Source organism: Lygodium microphyllum, chromosome 24 (genome assembly GCF_053477565.2).
Source record: "Lygodium microphyllum isolate KBCC chromosome 24, Lygodium_microphyllum_v1.1.10, whole genome shotgun sequence".
Classification (NCBI taxonomy): Eukaryota; Viridiplantae; Streptophyta; class Polypodiopsida; order Schizaeales; family Lygodiaceae; genus Lygodium; species Lygodium microphyllum.
Window position 1 is genome coordinate 95055520 of NC_141158.1, and position 17383 is coordinate 95072902.

Here is a 17383-nt window from a genome sequence, read left to right on the forward strand (position 1 = left end):
TGAAAAGGATGAGGAGCTTAACGAATACAGCTACATGACATTTTTAGTTAACCATATTCATGATTGTGATAGGATTTTAACAACGCTAGAGGAGGTTCATCTTACCCTTTTTGGAATTTCGAGTCGTCAGACACTTGTGTGGCCCCTACGAATGTAAACCTTCACCAATTGAGATAGATGCCATCAGCATAATGCAAGAAAAATGTACAAATATTCCAGAGGTGAGAAGATCTCTTGGTGCATGTGTATTCTATCTCATATGGATACCACATTTTTCTCATGTAGTCGAAAATATTTTTCAATTATTAAGAAAAGGCCAAAGATTTTTTTGGGGTAAAGAGCATACTCTCACAACATGCAAATTAAAGAAGCTAGTAATTTCAGCCCCCACTCTTAAAAGGGCTGATTATTCAAATGGTCAACCCATCATCCTTACTGTGGATACAAGTCCCATTGGGATAGGATGGGATGTTAGCCAAGAAGGTCTTGAAGGTAACAGATATGCAATTCATTTTGGAGTAAAGGTTCACAATGAATGTCAAAGAAGGTATGCACAAGTAAAAAGGGAATTGTGGGGAGTTGTAACAGCATTAAAGTGTGATCGTGAATACTTTATGGGTAATTTGTAGTGGTAGAAACTGATTGTCTTCCACTCTTGGGCATGATTGTGAACTACTCTATACCTAACATTGCTATTCTAAGGTGGATTTCATATATTAAATCTCTCAGGCCCGAATTGAAGCATATTGCAGGAAGGGAGAATCCAATTACTAACATGTTGTCACATGCAAGATATGACAATGAAGAGGAGCTAATGGAAGAAGATGAAATTGAAGAATCTATACTTGCTGAATTTCATTCCATGACTATTGAAAATATATTTTCACTTGCTAAATATACAAAACCAAAGCTGAAAACAGTAAGTGTAGTTGAACTTTTTAATGGTACAACATTAAGTACATCAAGAACACGAAAAGGTATTGCTGTAATTCAATATACAACAACAAAGATCAAAGATTTGTCTATAGAAGAAGGGTGGTGAACTAGAAGCTAGCATGATCATTGCATTGCTCAAGTTCTAGCTCATTTTCTTGAAGAAGATTGGCTGAAGATCGACCAATATTTGAGCAAGAGGAAAGCTTATGGCTTTTTCGTTAAAGAAAGGCATCTATGGAAATACACAAAGAAGAAGAAAGGAGCACTTGTCCGAGTTTTAGGTAACAAAAGATTGCAACGGGTAATGAAGGAATTTCATGAAATTTTGTGGGCTAGCCATAGAGGTATATGGGGAACCTTTATTAAAGTGAAAGAAAAATATTGGTGGTAGAACATGTATCGATATATAGAGCATTTTGTTGAAACTTGTTATGTATGTCAAATGTATTCTATGACTGTCAAGCATCGAGATGGGTTACAACTGACTTATCCCTTGTATATACATTATAGATGGGTTATTGATCTTGTAGCCATGCCTACAGGGATATGGAATATGCAGTATTTAGTGCTTGCAAGAGAAAATCTAACTAATCAAGTTGAAGGTAAATCTTTAACAACCAAGACCACTCAAGTTGTTGGTCGCTTTTTGCTTGAAGAAGTATTTTGCAGATATGGTTGTGTTGGCAAAGTAACTACAAATAGAGGAGAGTTGGATGCTGATGAGGCACGCAACTTCTTTGCTCAATTGGGTATTAAGTTGGCTTTGACATCAGCCTACAATCCTGAAGGCAATGGAAAAAGTGAGAGAGGGCATCAGCCTATTCTCAAAGCTCTAGTAAAGTCTTGCAGATGAAATATCAAAGAATGGCCTAAAATGCTACCTTTTGCATTATGGGCTGACCGGACTACTCACAGTGCCATAACTGGCTATATGCCAACTGAACTTATGCATGGACAACAATCAATTATGACAATTGAAGAATCTATTTTCACATGGAGTCTTCTACCTTGGGAGGAAGGCATCAGTAGAGAAGAGTTGCTGACTTTGCACATATGGCAGCTAGAAAGAAGGCCTGAAGATGTTCAAATAGCTATTGAGAAGTTGAAAACAACAAGACTAAAGGACAAAAGAATGTTTGAGAGGCAACATCGACTTCGGCCAAGAGCTATCCAAGAAAATGATTGGGTGCTTGTCTATGACAGTAGCCTAGACAATCAATACAGTGCATCTAGGAAGATGGTAAAGCGTTGGTTTGGTCCATATGTGGTTAAATTTGTTCATGACAATGGCACATATTCATTGGTGGCTGACTTGGATGGTACAATCATAAAGATACCCATATCCAAAAAAATAATCAAGTTCTTCAACAACGAAGAGAAAGCTCAACATATGAGTTAGAAGATTTGGATATAATCCAAGAGCATGAAGACATAGAAGAAGAAGAAGGATTAGAAGATGAAGATGAAGACATGACAAATGAAGATCTCTCTTAATCCTGCAAATCCAAAGAAGTGGCACATGTCGGAGGATGTGCATGTTAGGAGGGGGTGAATGTCATGGGAATGTATGCCCAAGGATGAAAAATAACACTTCGTGTTGTTTTTTAATCACTCTAGAACTTTCTAGAGAATCCACAAAATAAATTGTTCTTCCTGCTTCAATTACTCTTGTCATTCACTTCTATTTCCATTCCAACATTATGTGCCATCCTTTGGGTTGTTTTTGCCATAAGTAAAAGAGTTTCCACCTTGAATAAAGATAGTGTCATGACAACCTTGAATTTACAACCCATTCAACTTTTTCTCTTTGACCACAAGTTGTAATAAGCCATGTAAATCACCAAGCCTAATACATGATCGAAAATTGGGTTGTTGGATCTCTAGCCCTTTGACTCTGCTGTCAAGAATATTGATGTCTATCTCAATTGTCATGCCGCTAAGCAGACACAGTGTGAGAAATCCTAGGGTGCATCATCATCTGGCATTTATTAATTTAGAGAGTTGATGCCATATTATCCATTAGTTTTAGTGTCCATAGTATGGATGGTTCAAAAATATAAGATTTTAAAGATAATTTTAGCTTATTTTTTATATATTTGATATTTCTTATAAATATCCTAAAAAGGTGTAGAAAACTTCTAGAGTAGGGTGACATGCAAAAAGCAAGTTGCTTTTCAGCTACTTTTTGGAAATCTCGTGAAAAAAAATAAGGGCTCCCGAATTCCTATCATGGTCATAGTTTTCAGGCACCAAACAATACTCCAGACGACAAGAAGAGGGAAGAATGAGCAATTCAACAGAATTTTGATCAAATGTCCTAAGGTTTTACCCCTCTTTTGGAGCCAACGGAACCATCATATTTGTCATTTGAGTAATAGAAAAGAAGCTAGTATTTGGTGCATATTTTTGGTATAACTGGGAGCTCCAAGAGATCTAATGCTTGGAGATTGCTTACGACTAGTAGTAGATATTGTCTAGATAATCAAGAACCCTTTGTCTTGGAGTTTAGCCTTCAAACGATCAGCTTATGATTGCTGTAATAACCAAGAATGGATAGGGATGAAGTGTATTTGGAGTCTTATACAAGGATGTTGTTTACCTTCTCAAGTTCTATCAATACATAATGCTCCTGGGGAAAATACTAGGGCTTTTATTTCCAAGAAATCATCTAAACCTATTGACTTTTAGACTCTTTTCCTTGGATATACAATAGAGTTTACATGTAATACATGCACAATTTGAATCGTTGAGCTTTGTCTTTATATTGTGTAAAGGTGTTGGTAGACTTAGCAGAAGGTTTTATGATTGATTCATGATGTATGGACATGTCTTGAAGAGAACTTGATTTTCAGTATTCTTGGGATTCATTTGAATCTATTGTCTATTCATTTTCTTCTCTTCTATATCCTAGTCTCTACTTTCTTATTTCTTTGATTCTCCATGGACACGACCTTTCAACTAAAACCCCTCTTACATTGGTGAATTGGATGTGAAAGGCCGTTAGAAGAAAAGGTAGGTTGAGAGAACCTTCAAGCATTGTTAGTGCAAAATATGAGCATGCCTCTGCAGTTACAACAACAAGAACAAGTGATACAAGCTTCTGCTCAACCAAAAATTGTTGTGATGAATGCTTCGTAGGCAATAGAGCATCAAATGAAGTTGTTTAATGACAAGAATTTATTTGCATATTTGTATACCTATACTCAAAAGATGGAGCTATTTGGGGTCACTTGACTTGCATGGAGCTAGTATTGTGTACGAGTCACTGCACATGAATTGAAAGCCCAAGTTAGTGAATTTTACATGTAGAATGCTCAGTAGGTAGCTTTCACGAAGACACTATATGGGAAGAATTTTAGATTGAAGACACCAATTTGATTACCGACAAGACTTTCTAGGATTGGATTCTATAATCAAATAAGAGTCTTATGGCTACATAGTTTTTAAGAGAATTTGAAAGTCAGTTTGAGCAGTTAGATCTTGTAGAACAGCAGATTGTTACAAGTCAAAAAATTGACTTGTTTCTATAAGTGGCACATCTTGAGCTTCAAGAGAAGCTTGATGATTTGTTAGAGGATCACACTATAGAGACAAGGCTTAAAACACAAAGGAGAAATGTTAAAGATGTTGTTATTGCACCGGTGAAAAAGCATAAAAGAAGAGAAAGATTACATGTATCTAGCTTGACCACTATTACTAGTAAAATAGTTGATGTATCCAGTAATCCACCTCCTTTTGTGGCTAACCTATTGTTTCCACTGTTAGGAAATATGTATTAGATGAATTGTTTAAATTCATGTGAGATCTTTAGTTGAAGGTCGCAAAATTGGAGGAGAAAGGACAAGAGGAAAGGGGATGGAAACCAACCCCTAAACTAGAAAAAAGATGTATGTGGTGTGATAGTTTGCAGCATGAAAGGAAGGATTGTGCTAATTATCAGGAGGCCTTGGTACAATAGTTCATCTTTTGGAAAGATGCCACGATCTATGCATAAGAAAAGGGATTTCCTTTTTCTTTGAACTTTGAAAATGGTAGTATGCAAAAGTTATTGGAAGACTTGGTTGTCCGAAATGCTTATGCGGTTTTACATGCTACTACTTTTGTCTACAACTAGATAGAATATCTAGCCAAGTGATGGTTGGCTTGAAGATTGCAATATGGACACATTCTTTGCATGGAGCTAAAAAGAGGAAAACTATTGATAGTGAAAGTTTCATGTAAGGCAAGACATTTGTGACATAACTAGTTGGAAATCATTGACAGATGCATATTTAGAAAAAGTGTAAAACATGGATGTACTTGTGGAAGAGAAACGGAAGAGAGATGAAGACAATGTAGAGAAATCTAAGAGAGTGACAAGTAGAAGTATGGATCAACATAAAGCCACCTCCCAGGAATTTTATGGAAGAGGTTGGGTAGGAGTAGAAACATGATAGCAAATAAGAGGGCAAAAAGAAGAGCAAGTAGTCAGGACATAAGCTACAATATGATACTGAGATAGCCACCAATCTCAAGAAGATTCTCAAAGAATAGATTTTAAATAGTCGAGTGGAATTCACCTTGGGAGATGTGCTTGGCATTGCCAGGCAATAATTTTATGACAAAATCATTGACATAATTAAGAGAAAGCATCAATTTCTTGGAGATACCACTTGTGCATTATTGCAATTTAAAGAGAAAAGTAGTTTGTTGGGCATTCAAGCTAAGTATGAGCATGATGTAAGTGTTGGTTTATCAATGGTGGAGCCTACTGCTAATCAATGGGTAGTATGTGAAAAAGAGAAAAAATTGGCTTAAAATGCATTATCTTGTAGCAATATGCATGGTGGAGTACAGTAGATGCAACAATATGGGAAAGAGACTCCAAGATTTATTCCTTAGAGTCATTATACAAGAAATCACTAGGCAAGGGCTACCATTGAAACACTAGTGAAAATAGGGGAGCATGAAAATCCTTATGTTACTTTGCTTGACCATAGGTCCGAGATTAATATCATTGAGCATGGATTGTATAAGAACGGTGTATGGCCTATGGAAACAAATCATGGTTGGCGTATGAGGACTGCAAATAATTCTTCATAGGTCTCTATGCTATGTGTTCTAATGTAAGAGTGACCATTGGTAATATACAAGAAGAGCAAAACTTCTTTGTGTAAGATAGTTCCTCATATCTAGTGATTTTGGGATAACCCTATATTATAGAAGTGTATATGGAAACAAAAGTGCTTGATGATGGTTCTACTTATGTAAGGATCAAAAGCAAGGATGGAAGGAAACTGGTCGAATTTCATACCGCTTATGTTAATCATCCTAAGAATCGGGATATGCTTCGAGAGTCATCTTTGCCTCCAAATGCAAAGAATTGAATTTTCACTAAGCACTACTATAATGTGGGGCTATCATAGTGTTGTTCAAAGGATATACTTGCCTGCTAATGGAATGAAGCATATATTTATTGCTGGTTATTCTCAATTTATAGCAAACAGTGCATGTTGGTTTAAGCTTATGGAAGCTATGTGTAAGGTTGAATGCATATCTATGAAATGGGCTACTAAGAAACTGAGAGCATTGGGATTGCCAGTTGAAAATGAAGGCATTTCATGCCTCTTTTATTGGTTGAATGTTATTGATACTATGGTTGAAATTTCAGTAAGCATAGATGTAGAAAATGAGGTTGAAAATAGAGTGTTGTCAGTATGTTCTTTGGACATGTATGATGTTATAGCATTGTTTGCTCAGTAGAATGATTACAATGGATTGAAGCAATTATAGAGACAAAATATAAAACAATGAACAAAAAGGTGAAACAAGTTGCTTTGCCACTTCCACTAGACAATAGGGATTTGTATGAGAAAGTGTTAAGGCAACCAAGTTTACGAGATCCTAAAGATATAGGTCATCAATTTACAACTGAAACATCATAATAAGTGAAAGTTATTGCATAAAGGTTTCTTTTGTTGAGATGTAGAAAGAGAAGATATGTAAAGACATGAGAGAGAGAGAGAGAGAAGAGATACACCATGTACACTCCCAATGACTATTTTATATTGATTATAATCTATATATATATATATAGGTAAGACCTAGTCTAGATAGGGTAAGCTATATAGTGCTCTGACACCCCCAGTCAAACAAAGATCTCTAGCTATAGATGAAAAAACCCTTGGGGAGCACTACAACACTAATTGAGGCTTGGATAGCAAAGAGAAAACACTTTAGATGCTATATATCTTGTGCAGAAGTGTTTCTAGATGACAAATATACAAGAGAGTCACTAAGAATTGCTCAATACCTCAGTACAATAACAAAGAAAGAAGAGTGGTTAGATGAGGATTTTAAGAAGCTCAAGAGAAAAGCTATGGTTTTTTCTTAAAAGATGGTACTTGTGGAAACATGCTAAGAAGAAATAAGGTATGCCATTGTGGATTTTGGGTGAAAGAGCTTCACAAGTAAATGTTATGGTAGGAGTTTCATAAAAGCTTATGGATTGGCCATAGAAGCATTAGGGGTACTTTTGCAAATATCAAAGAAAGATATTAGTGGCAAGGCATGTATAAGGATGTTGCTCACTTTATGAAAACATGTATGATATGTCAAATGTACTCATCTGTGAGACATTGAGATGGATTGCAGCCCACATATCCCTTGTCTCTTCATTTTAAGGGGTGGTGTATTTAGTCACAATAGCTATAGGTCTTGGAAAAATGAGATATATTGTACTTGCCCATGAAGACTTGACTAATGAGGTGAAAGGGAGAGCTCTACATACCAAGACAACAAATGCACAGTGTACTTTTCTCTTAAAAGAGATCTTTTATTGGTATGGTTGTGGAAAAACTACATTAGATAGGATTGAACTCGATGTGGATGAAGCCCATGATTTCTTTGCACCGTTAGGCATAAATCTTGATTTAACTTTAGGTTATAACCTTGAAGGAAATGGAAAAAGTGAAAGAGGCCACCCATCTATCATGAAGGTATTGGCAAAAGCATGTGGAGAGAAGGTAAAATAATGGCTACAATTGCTCCTTATGCTTTGTGGTTTGACAAAACAACTCATAAGTGCTATTAAAATATATATGCCTACTTAATCAATGTACTATCAAAAAATCTATCATCTCAATAGAAGAGATGACAATCACATGGTGTGCTACATTGGGAAGAGGAGACTCGAGAGGAGTTGTTGGCCTTTTGTGTATTAGATAGTTGGAAAGAAGTCAGAAGACATAGAGGCAACAATTGTAAAGTTAAGGGCAGCAAGGATACAAAACAAGAAATGGTTTGACAAAAGACATAGATTGAGGCCAAGAACTATACAAGATGGGAATCGGGTGCTGATCTATGATAGTAGTCTCGAAAACTAGCATAATGCCATGCGTAGATTTCCCAAATGATGGTTCAAACCCTATGTGGTAAGAAAGGTGTTTGACTATGCTTCTTATTCATTAAATGAGCTAGATGGGACATCCATAAGAATTCAGTAGCAAGAAAAAGAAATCAAATTATTCAAGACATGAAAATCTATTGCCTATGAGTTGTGAGAACTGGATGAAAATAATGGCCATGATACAAGGGCTAGCCAAGAAGATATAGAAGATGAAAAAGCAAAGGATATGGTTGAAGAGGATGAGGAGGACCCTAAATGTGGTGACGTGGTGACAAGTAGGACTTGGGCACATACTAGAGGATGTGCAAGTTCAGAGGCAATGGATCTCATGCCACTAATACGTGAACAAAGTGTGAAAAATCCTAGACTACATCATCGCATGGCTTTCTTATTAATCTAGAGAGTCAATGTCATACTAGGCATTAGTGTTAGTATCCATAGTATGGATGGTTTAAAAATATAGGATTTTTGGATAATTTTAGCCTACATTTGATATTTTGGATATTATTTCTTGTAAATATCCTAAAAAGGTGTAAAAAACTTTTAGAATAGGGTGACATGCAAAAAGTAAGTTACTTTTCAACCAGTTTTGAAAAATGTCATTAAAAAAAGAAGAAGGGCTCTCGAATTCAAACCACTTACAATCACATTTTTCAAGCAAGAAATAGCACTCTAGATGAGAAGACTAAAGAAGGAGCAATCTGGTAGATTTATGATCAAGTGCCCTATAGTTTTATCACCAACCATCAAATTGAGCAGCAGAGAAGAAGCTAGTATTTGGTGCATGTTTTTGGTATAAGAGGGAGCTCCAAGAGATCTAATGCTTGGATTTTGCATTTATCTTTCATGTGTAGCATTGCTTATGTGGTAGCATGGCATAGATTCAGACTTTGCACTTCTCAAAATCATGTATGTTTGATCACAGAGTTTAATTCAAAAGAATATTTTTACTAGGACACATTACATGGTATCAAAGCAGCTACAACAAAAATATCATTTCTTTTTTAAGACATATGAGAAATCTTTGCTTGGGATTGGTGGCCAAGGAGGTTTCATGAAGACCTTGGTTATTTATGTGAAAGTGGAATTCTTGAGTTGTATGTAGCTCATGTGTTTACATGAATTTATGAAGGCGGCAACATCATTTTATTACTACAAGTAGCAAGGTTTCTTAATAAAGATCTATCAACCTAGGCGATTGGCTTGCATGAACACAAATTCATATTTGCATGCTTCAATCAGCTATATAAGATTGATCATAAAGTATTTGTGACTTGGTGCAATGTCAGATGTTCTGCTATACATTGAGTCGAAATAATGGTAATGAGTGGTGACAATGCATAATGGTTGAGGCATAACATTTTAAGGATATTTCTAGTGTTATGTTTGATCAAATTGCATGGTTAATTGGTGAAAATAAAATTCAAATTTTGATAAACTAAAATGGTTACAATAAGGATGCTAGGAATGAGATATTTACTATGGAACCAGCTTCAATATAGGTTTCATATATGGGGTTTCTTGAGACAGTTAGAATTTGAACTATGAATAGACATTTATCTTCAAACCTACAAGCTAAGGTCGCAGTGATCAAAGTAGGCTTCTATGAGATAGGCATTGGTGTTGAATTGGAGTTGATGATTGTTTATCATATGGCTTGGGAAGGCTATATTAATCCAAAGATTGAGACAATGCAGAACATGCAAGATTGTCTCTTACCAATGGGAATTACTTCTGAGAATGCACTTGAGAATATGATGTCTTACAAAGAGCTCAAGACTATGGTCATTTCACATGCTTGGGTTGCTACTGCAATGGCAGCTGGAAAGTTTATGGATGAGATTATTTCTATAGAAACAAAAACTACTAAACCATAAGGTTGGTGAGAAGCCCTTTGTCAAATTGATTAATGATGGTATTAGACCTGGCACAACCCTTGCAGATTTGGCAAAGCTAAATACCATTTTAAAAAGAATGTGATCATTTAGTTTGACAAATAGGAGGATGTAGAAATAGATCTCAATTATGTTAGTATTATGGATACTTTGCCTGGGCATGGGACTCTAGAATGTGAATTCAATAGGAAAGATACTAGGGAGTATCAGGATCAAGTTTCCGAAGAGAGCCCAGATCTCTATCAATATCATCATGAACCATCATATTATGTTCAAGGATGGAGAGTGATGAAGGTGGTGATAGCCCAAAAGTGGCTTGAAATGACATGAACGGCACAAGAAAGTGGAAAAGAATAAATAAAAAAAGGATTTTAAAACCTTGCAAAAAAAAACATAATGAAAAGCACAAAGCTTTTAGAGTACATATGAACATGGAGAAGAGAATCTATATAAGTGATGAGGTTGGAGGAATAAGGGCCCTTCACTTGAGATTGAATTTGTTCATGTGAGGAGAGGAGGGTCATTTAAATGTAAAATCGGATGTGGAGCTTGGCCCATTCAAATTTTCACACATTGAGGAAGTAATAACTTTTGTGGATTTCTCAATTTGGACACATTGAGGTACGAACTTTATTTCTTAGAGACAACAATTGTTGTTTTGTGTGTTTGTATTCTATAGCTATAAGAGGCTTAAGTATTGGTAGTTTCTTCTTGTCTAAATCATTATTCTTGTTGAGTTGCGTTCTTTCACTTTCACAAAGTCATTTAATTTTCTAGAACTCCTTTTCTCATATTTTTTGGGTTGTGACTAAGGTTGACTCCTTCATTGCTCATAAAACAACATGAGTTTAAAAGAAAGGGTATATTATTTAGTAACATTTACAGGACTATATTAAAAAAAAAGGTTTTTAAATTAAAATTTGAAAAATAGGGATTTAAATAAGAAATTAGACAAGAAATTCACTAATCTTTAGATCTTATAGTCAATATTCTACATTAATTATTTTTCTAGTGACAAAGAGCATTTCATTCTCTCTCTCTCTCTCCCTTGAATTTTTCTTCATTTCACATAAAAAATGAGAAATTTCATTAGTTTAACAATTCACTTAATATAGATAATAAAAATTTATATGCTTCATTTCCTCAACACTCTTTTTTTCATTTTTCTCTCTTCTATAGCCAAAAATATTAAGAGGACAAGAAAAGAGTACACAATAAATTACACAATCTACAATGATAAATCATTTCTCTTCTCTTACCCTCACTCTTTCCTCTCTCCCTCTCTTTCTCTCTTTTGTACTATTTTCATGATAATATGAAATAAAATGAGTTCAATATATATATATATAATCTACATTATCTCATTCTCTTGCTTTCTCTTCCTTAACTCTTTGCTCCCACTCTCCATCTCTAACATATAAACTCTTTACACACAAGAAAAAAGAAGATGCAAGAAAACACAAACAGACCTTGTAGCCATATTTTTTTCTCTTTTCTATATGTGTATGAAGAGAGAAGTAAGAAAAAGAATCAATGGCATGATAATGGAGGGAAGAACAATACTTAAGCTTAATGTATTGCAAGTTCAGATATTGCAAGATACCATAAGATGCAAAAATGAGCAAAGGAAATTGAAGTTTTGCTTTAGGTATTTTTAAAAATGTTATTGATATTTACCCAGGTATTTATGTTAATATTTACACTGGTAGACATGCCATTATATCCCATTTAATATAGAGATGCATATATTGGGGCCCATACTAACATATATAATAATGTAGATACCATTGCATATACCACTAAAAATATATCTAGGCATATATTGGTGTAAATATTAGTAATTATATCAGCACACATACCAATGGCATACCAAGAAGCACCTAAGTCATAATAAACTAGCATTAGAATAGCTCCAATCTATTATAGTGTTACTTTTGGAAACATGCTAAGAAGAAACAAGGTATTCCATTTTGGATTCTAGGTAATAGAGCTTCACAAGTAAACGTTATGCAAGAGTTTCATGAAAGCTTATGGGCTATCCATAAAGCCATTCTAGGTACTTTTACAAAGATCAAATAAAGATATTGGTGGCAAGGCATGTATAAGGATGTTACTCCCTTTATGGAAACATGTATGATATGTAAAATATATTCATCTGTGAGACATCAACATGGATTGCAGCCCACATATCCCTTATCTCTTCATTTTAAGTGGGTGGTGGATTTACTCACAATGCATATAGGTCTTTGGAAAATGAGGTATCTTGTACTTGCCTATGAAGACTTGACTAATCAAGTGAAAGGGAGGGCTCTACATACCAAGACAACAAATGCAATCTATACTTTTCTCTTAGAAGAGATATTTTGTGGGTATAGTTGTGTGGAAAAAATCACAATAGATATGAGTGAACTAGATGCAGATGAAGCCCATGATTTCTTTGCATGGTTGGAGGTAAATCTTACTTTAACTTCAACATATAACCCTGAAGGAAATGGAAAAAGATAAAGTGATCACCTGCCTATTGTGAAGGCATAGACAAAAGCATATGGAGAGAAGGTAAAAGAATGGCCATGACTTCTCCTTATGCTTTGTGGGCATACATAACAACTCATAGTGTTATTACAATATATATGCTTGCTGAATGGATGTACAGTGAAAAACATATACAAGCTAATAAAAGAGATGACAGCCACATGGAGTGTTCTACTATGGAAAGAGGAGTTGAATTGAGAGGAGTTGTTGGCCTTATGTATTAGAGAGTTGGAAAGAAGTCAGATGACATAGAGGAAAACATTGTAAAGTTAAGGGTAGTAAGGATACCAAAAAAAAAAAGGTGTGACAAAAGACATAGATTGAGGCCAAGAACCATACAAGATGGGAATTGGGTGCTAGTGTATGACAACAGTTTTTGGAAAACTAGCATAGTGCCATGTGTAGATTCCCAAAATGATGGTTCATGCCCTATGTGGTCAGAAAGGTGCTTGATAATGCTACTTATGCATTAATAGAGCTAGATAGGATAGCCATAAGATTTTTGATAGGAGGAAAAAGAATCAAATTATTTCAGAGGTGGGAATCTATTGCCTATGAGTTTCTAGAACTAGATGAAAATAGTGGCCATGATACAAGGGCTAGCCAAAGAAGATATGCATGATAAAAAAGAAAAGGATATGGTTGCAGAGGATAAGGAGGATCCTGAATCTAGTGACAAATAAGACTTTGGCACATACTAGAAGATGTGCAGGTTCAGAGGGGGTGGATGATGTGTGGCTACCTAAATAAGTGTGAAAAACCCTAGAATACATTATCATCTAGCTTTCTTATTAATCTAGAGAGTCCATTTCATACTAGTTATTAGTGTTAGTTTCCATAGTATAGATGATTCAAAAATATGATGTTTTTGAAAAAAATTAGTTTATTTTTTACATTTTAGATATTATTTCTTATAAATATCCTAAAAAGGTATAGAAAACTTTTAAGAATATGGTGACATGTAAAAAGAAAGTTACTTTTCAACCATTTTTGAGAAATATCATGAAAAAAAGAAGGGCTTTCGAATTCATGCCAATGCATGATCACAATTTTCAGGCAGTAAATGATACTCTGGATGGGAAAAGGAAAGAAGGACCACTCTAGGAGATTCCTGATCAGGTGTCATAGAGTCTTATCCCCTTTTAGAGCCAATAGAACCATCACATTTTTCGTTTGAGTAGTAGAGAATAAGCTAGTATTTGGTGTACGTTTTTTGTATAATAGGGAGCTCCAGGAGATCTAATGCTTGGAGATTTCCTTTAAGTAGTAGTAGACATTTTCTAGAACTAAAGTGTATTTGGAGTCTGATTGAAGGATTTTGTTTACCTTCTCATGTTCTATCAATACATAGCGCTTCTCAGAGAAGTACTAGGGCTTCTCCTACCAAGAAATCATCTAAACCTATTGACATTTAGATTGTTTGGATTCTTTATCTTGGATACACAGTAAAGTTTATATGTAATGCATGCAGAGTCTGAATCATTGAGCTTTGTCTTTATATTATATAAAGTCTTTGGTAGACTTGGTAGAAGGTTTTATGATTGATTCATGGTGAATGGACATGTCTTGAAGATAACTTGATTTCCATCATTCTTATGATTCATTTGAATCTATTGCCTATGCTTTTTCTTCTCTTCTATCTCCTATTCTCTACTTCCTTCTCTCTGTGATCCCTAGTGGATACGATATTTTTTGTGGCATGAGGGGATTATTTTGGAAGACATGAGCAAGCATATTGGGAGGTAGTCTATTAATAAAAAATTCATTCCTATCTGGACGATTGATAATTTTTTGAGTTTTGAGTGCTCAAGTAAATAACTAGAGATAGATGTTGTGGCAAGCCTAGTCACCTCAAGTTACCATACATGTCTATTGTGTGAACCAATATTTGGACTCCAAAAGTTTTTGGATGATGAATAAGATAGTTTGTCAGGGGCATGCCACATTTTTTCTAAGAGAATGGTTCCTTGGCTAATCCCCCATATGAAGGAATTCCCAAAAATAGTATGAGTGGAAGATGGTTCATGAGGAGTCACTCCAAGAGGAATACAACAATTCTCAATTGTCAATGAATTGCCATATTAGATTAATTTACAAATCAACCATATACTAGATCACATGCACATTTGCAAGAATTTTGGGAGCTTGTTGTAGGACCATATTATGTGAAAGAGAGAAACTATGGGGGCATGGGTGGAATCGAAAAATATAGATAAGATGGAGCCGTGTTGGCTACAGATGAGCCTTGATGATCATGTACAAATAGCTCATGTTCCTTTGGTCCTATCCACTAAAGAGGAGCATATGGTAAAGTAAATTATTAGGTCTATATACATGTTGATAGGCATAATATGTTATCTCATGTCTAAATTTTCTAAAGATGACCAACTAATAGGACTAAAATCCCATGATTGGCACATGCTCTACTAGATTTATCCCAACCTTAATAGTACTCAGCTTGAGTAAGTACTATCAATATGTTTTGCTTTGCATCAATCTATAGTTGTAATACTTTAAATTTTTGATAGTTCATACTACTAATTGCGATCATGAGTTGTCTCACTCTAGAGATATATTTAGTGATTTATAAGTTATCAAAATTAGTACAATGGATCTTCCAGAAGGAGATAAGGACATCCTCTATTGAATCTGCAAGGCAATGAGTAGTGGAGGCAGCTTGTCTCTTCGAGAAGTACTTACCCACAAGCATGCTCATGATACAAACAATATATCTTATGGATGATGTGGAGATTGTAGGGCCGGTCCATACACAATGGATATTGTTCTTAGTGCACTTCATGAAAATCCTAAAAGGCTTTGTGCAACAATGGGCTTATCCGAATGGAAACATGACTAAAGGTTGGCTAGTTCCAAAGGTATTGGTATATATTTCAACATGGTGACCGATCTAGTAGATTCAAATAACAAGATAATTTTGGACGCTAAAGAATTATGATAGTCTAAAAAGAGATGTGGTAGTTGGAAATGGGATACAGAAGAGGATGGATGGAGCCATGGAGAAGAAAGTGAATCTCTTTTTGTATGTTGCGCTATGCATCCACAGTGAAGTGATTAGACAGGTACAAGTATACCGAAAGGGAATGGGAGGCAACATAATTTATTTAGGCATATTATACATTAATGACCTATTCTATATGTCAAGGGCATGGAGAAGTTACCACAAGTTACACATGTTGGTGGTTGCATAGTGGGTTAAGTTACTCATGAATATGTGTCTATCACGTGGGTTCACAATAATGTTTTTTTTTTAGTATACATTTTTTACATATAGAAGGCTGTAGTATAGAGGGATTATTTACAAATTGAATAGAAAAGGGTTATGTTTTATTCAAGAAAAATTTATAGATAAGGATATTTATAAATTGGCCTTGAATGCACATGATGTAGAGAATATACATATAGTAACTTCCCCGAGATTGCATGATGCCCTCACAATATCTTCATGCGAAGGGGAGGCAGTCTTTGGGAAGTAGTTGGAGCACTCGAGGGAATATAGTCCAAAGTTGAACATGTGTCTTCTTTGTTTTTTTATTTAATAATTATATGTAGCAACTAACCTAGGTGTTTCAATGTATAATATAAAGTCTATAGTGTAGCATTGTCACGTGGTGACATTTTTTAGTGAAGCAGGTTAACAAATTGCACTCACACTGGACTGTGGTGTCATGGAAAAGTTGAGTAGAAAGTCAATGGCAGGTAACAGAGCTTCACAAGTAAACATTATGAAGGAGTTTTAGGAAATCTTATGGGTTATCCATAAACGCATTTTGGATACTCTTACAAAGATCAAATAAAGATATTGTTGGCAAGGCATGTATAAGGATATTGCTCCCTTTATGGAAACATGTATGATATGTAAAATATATTCATCTGTGAGAAATCGACATGGATTGCAACCCACATATCCCTTATCTCTACATTTTAAGTGGGTGGTGGATTTAGTCACAATGCCTACAGGTCTTTGGAAAATGAGGTATCTTGTACTTGCCTATGAAGACTTGACTAATCAAGTGAAAGGGAGGGCTCTACGTACCAAGACAACAAATGCAATCTATGCTTTTCTCTTAGAAGAGATCTTTTACGGGTATAGTTGTGTGGAAAAAATTACAATAGATAGGAGTGAACTAGATGCGGATGAAGTCCATGATTTCTTTGCACGGTTGGGGGTAAATCTTACTTTAGCTTCAACTTATAACCCTGAAGGAAATGGAAAAAGATAAAGTGGTCACCCGCCTATTGTGAAGGCATAGGCAAAAGCATATGGAGAGAAGGTAAAAGAATGGCCATGATTTCTCCTTATGCTTTGTGAGCAGACATAACAACTCATAGTGTTATTACAATATATATGCGTGCTGAATGGATGTACATTGAAAAACCTATCTAAGCTGATAAAAGAGATGAGAGTCACATGGAGTGTGCTAGTGTGGAAAGAGGAGTTGAATTGAGAGGAGTTATTGGCCTTATGTATTAGAGAGTTGGAAATAAGTCAGATGACATAGAGGAAAAAATTGTAAAGTTAAGGGTAGTAAGGATACAAAAAAAAAAGGTGTGAAAAAAGACATAGATTGAGGCCAAGAACCATACAAGATGGGAATTGGATACTAGTTTATGA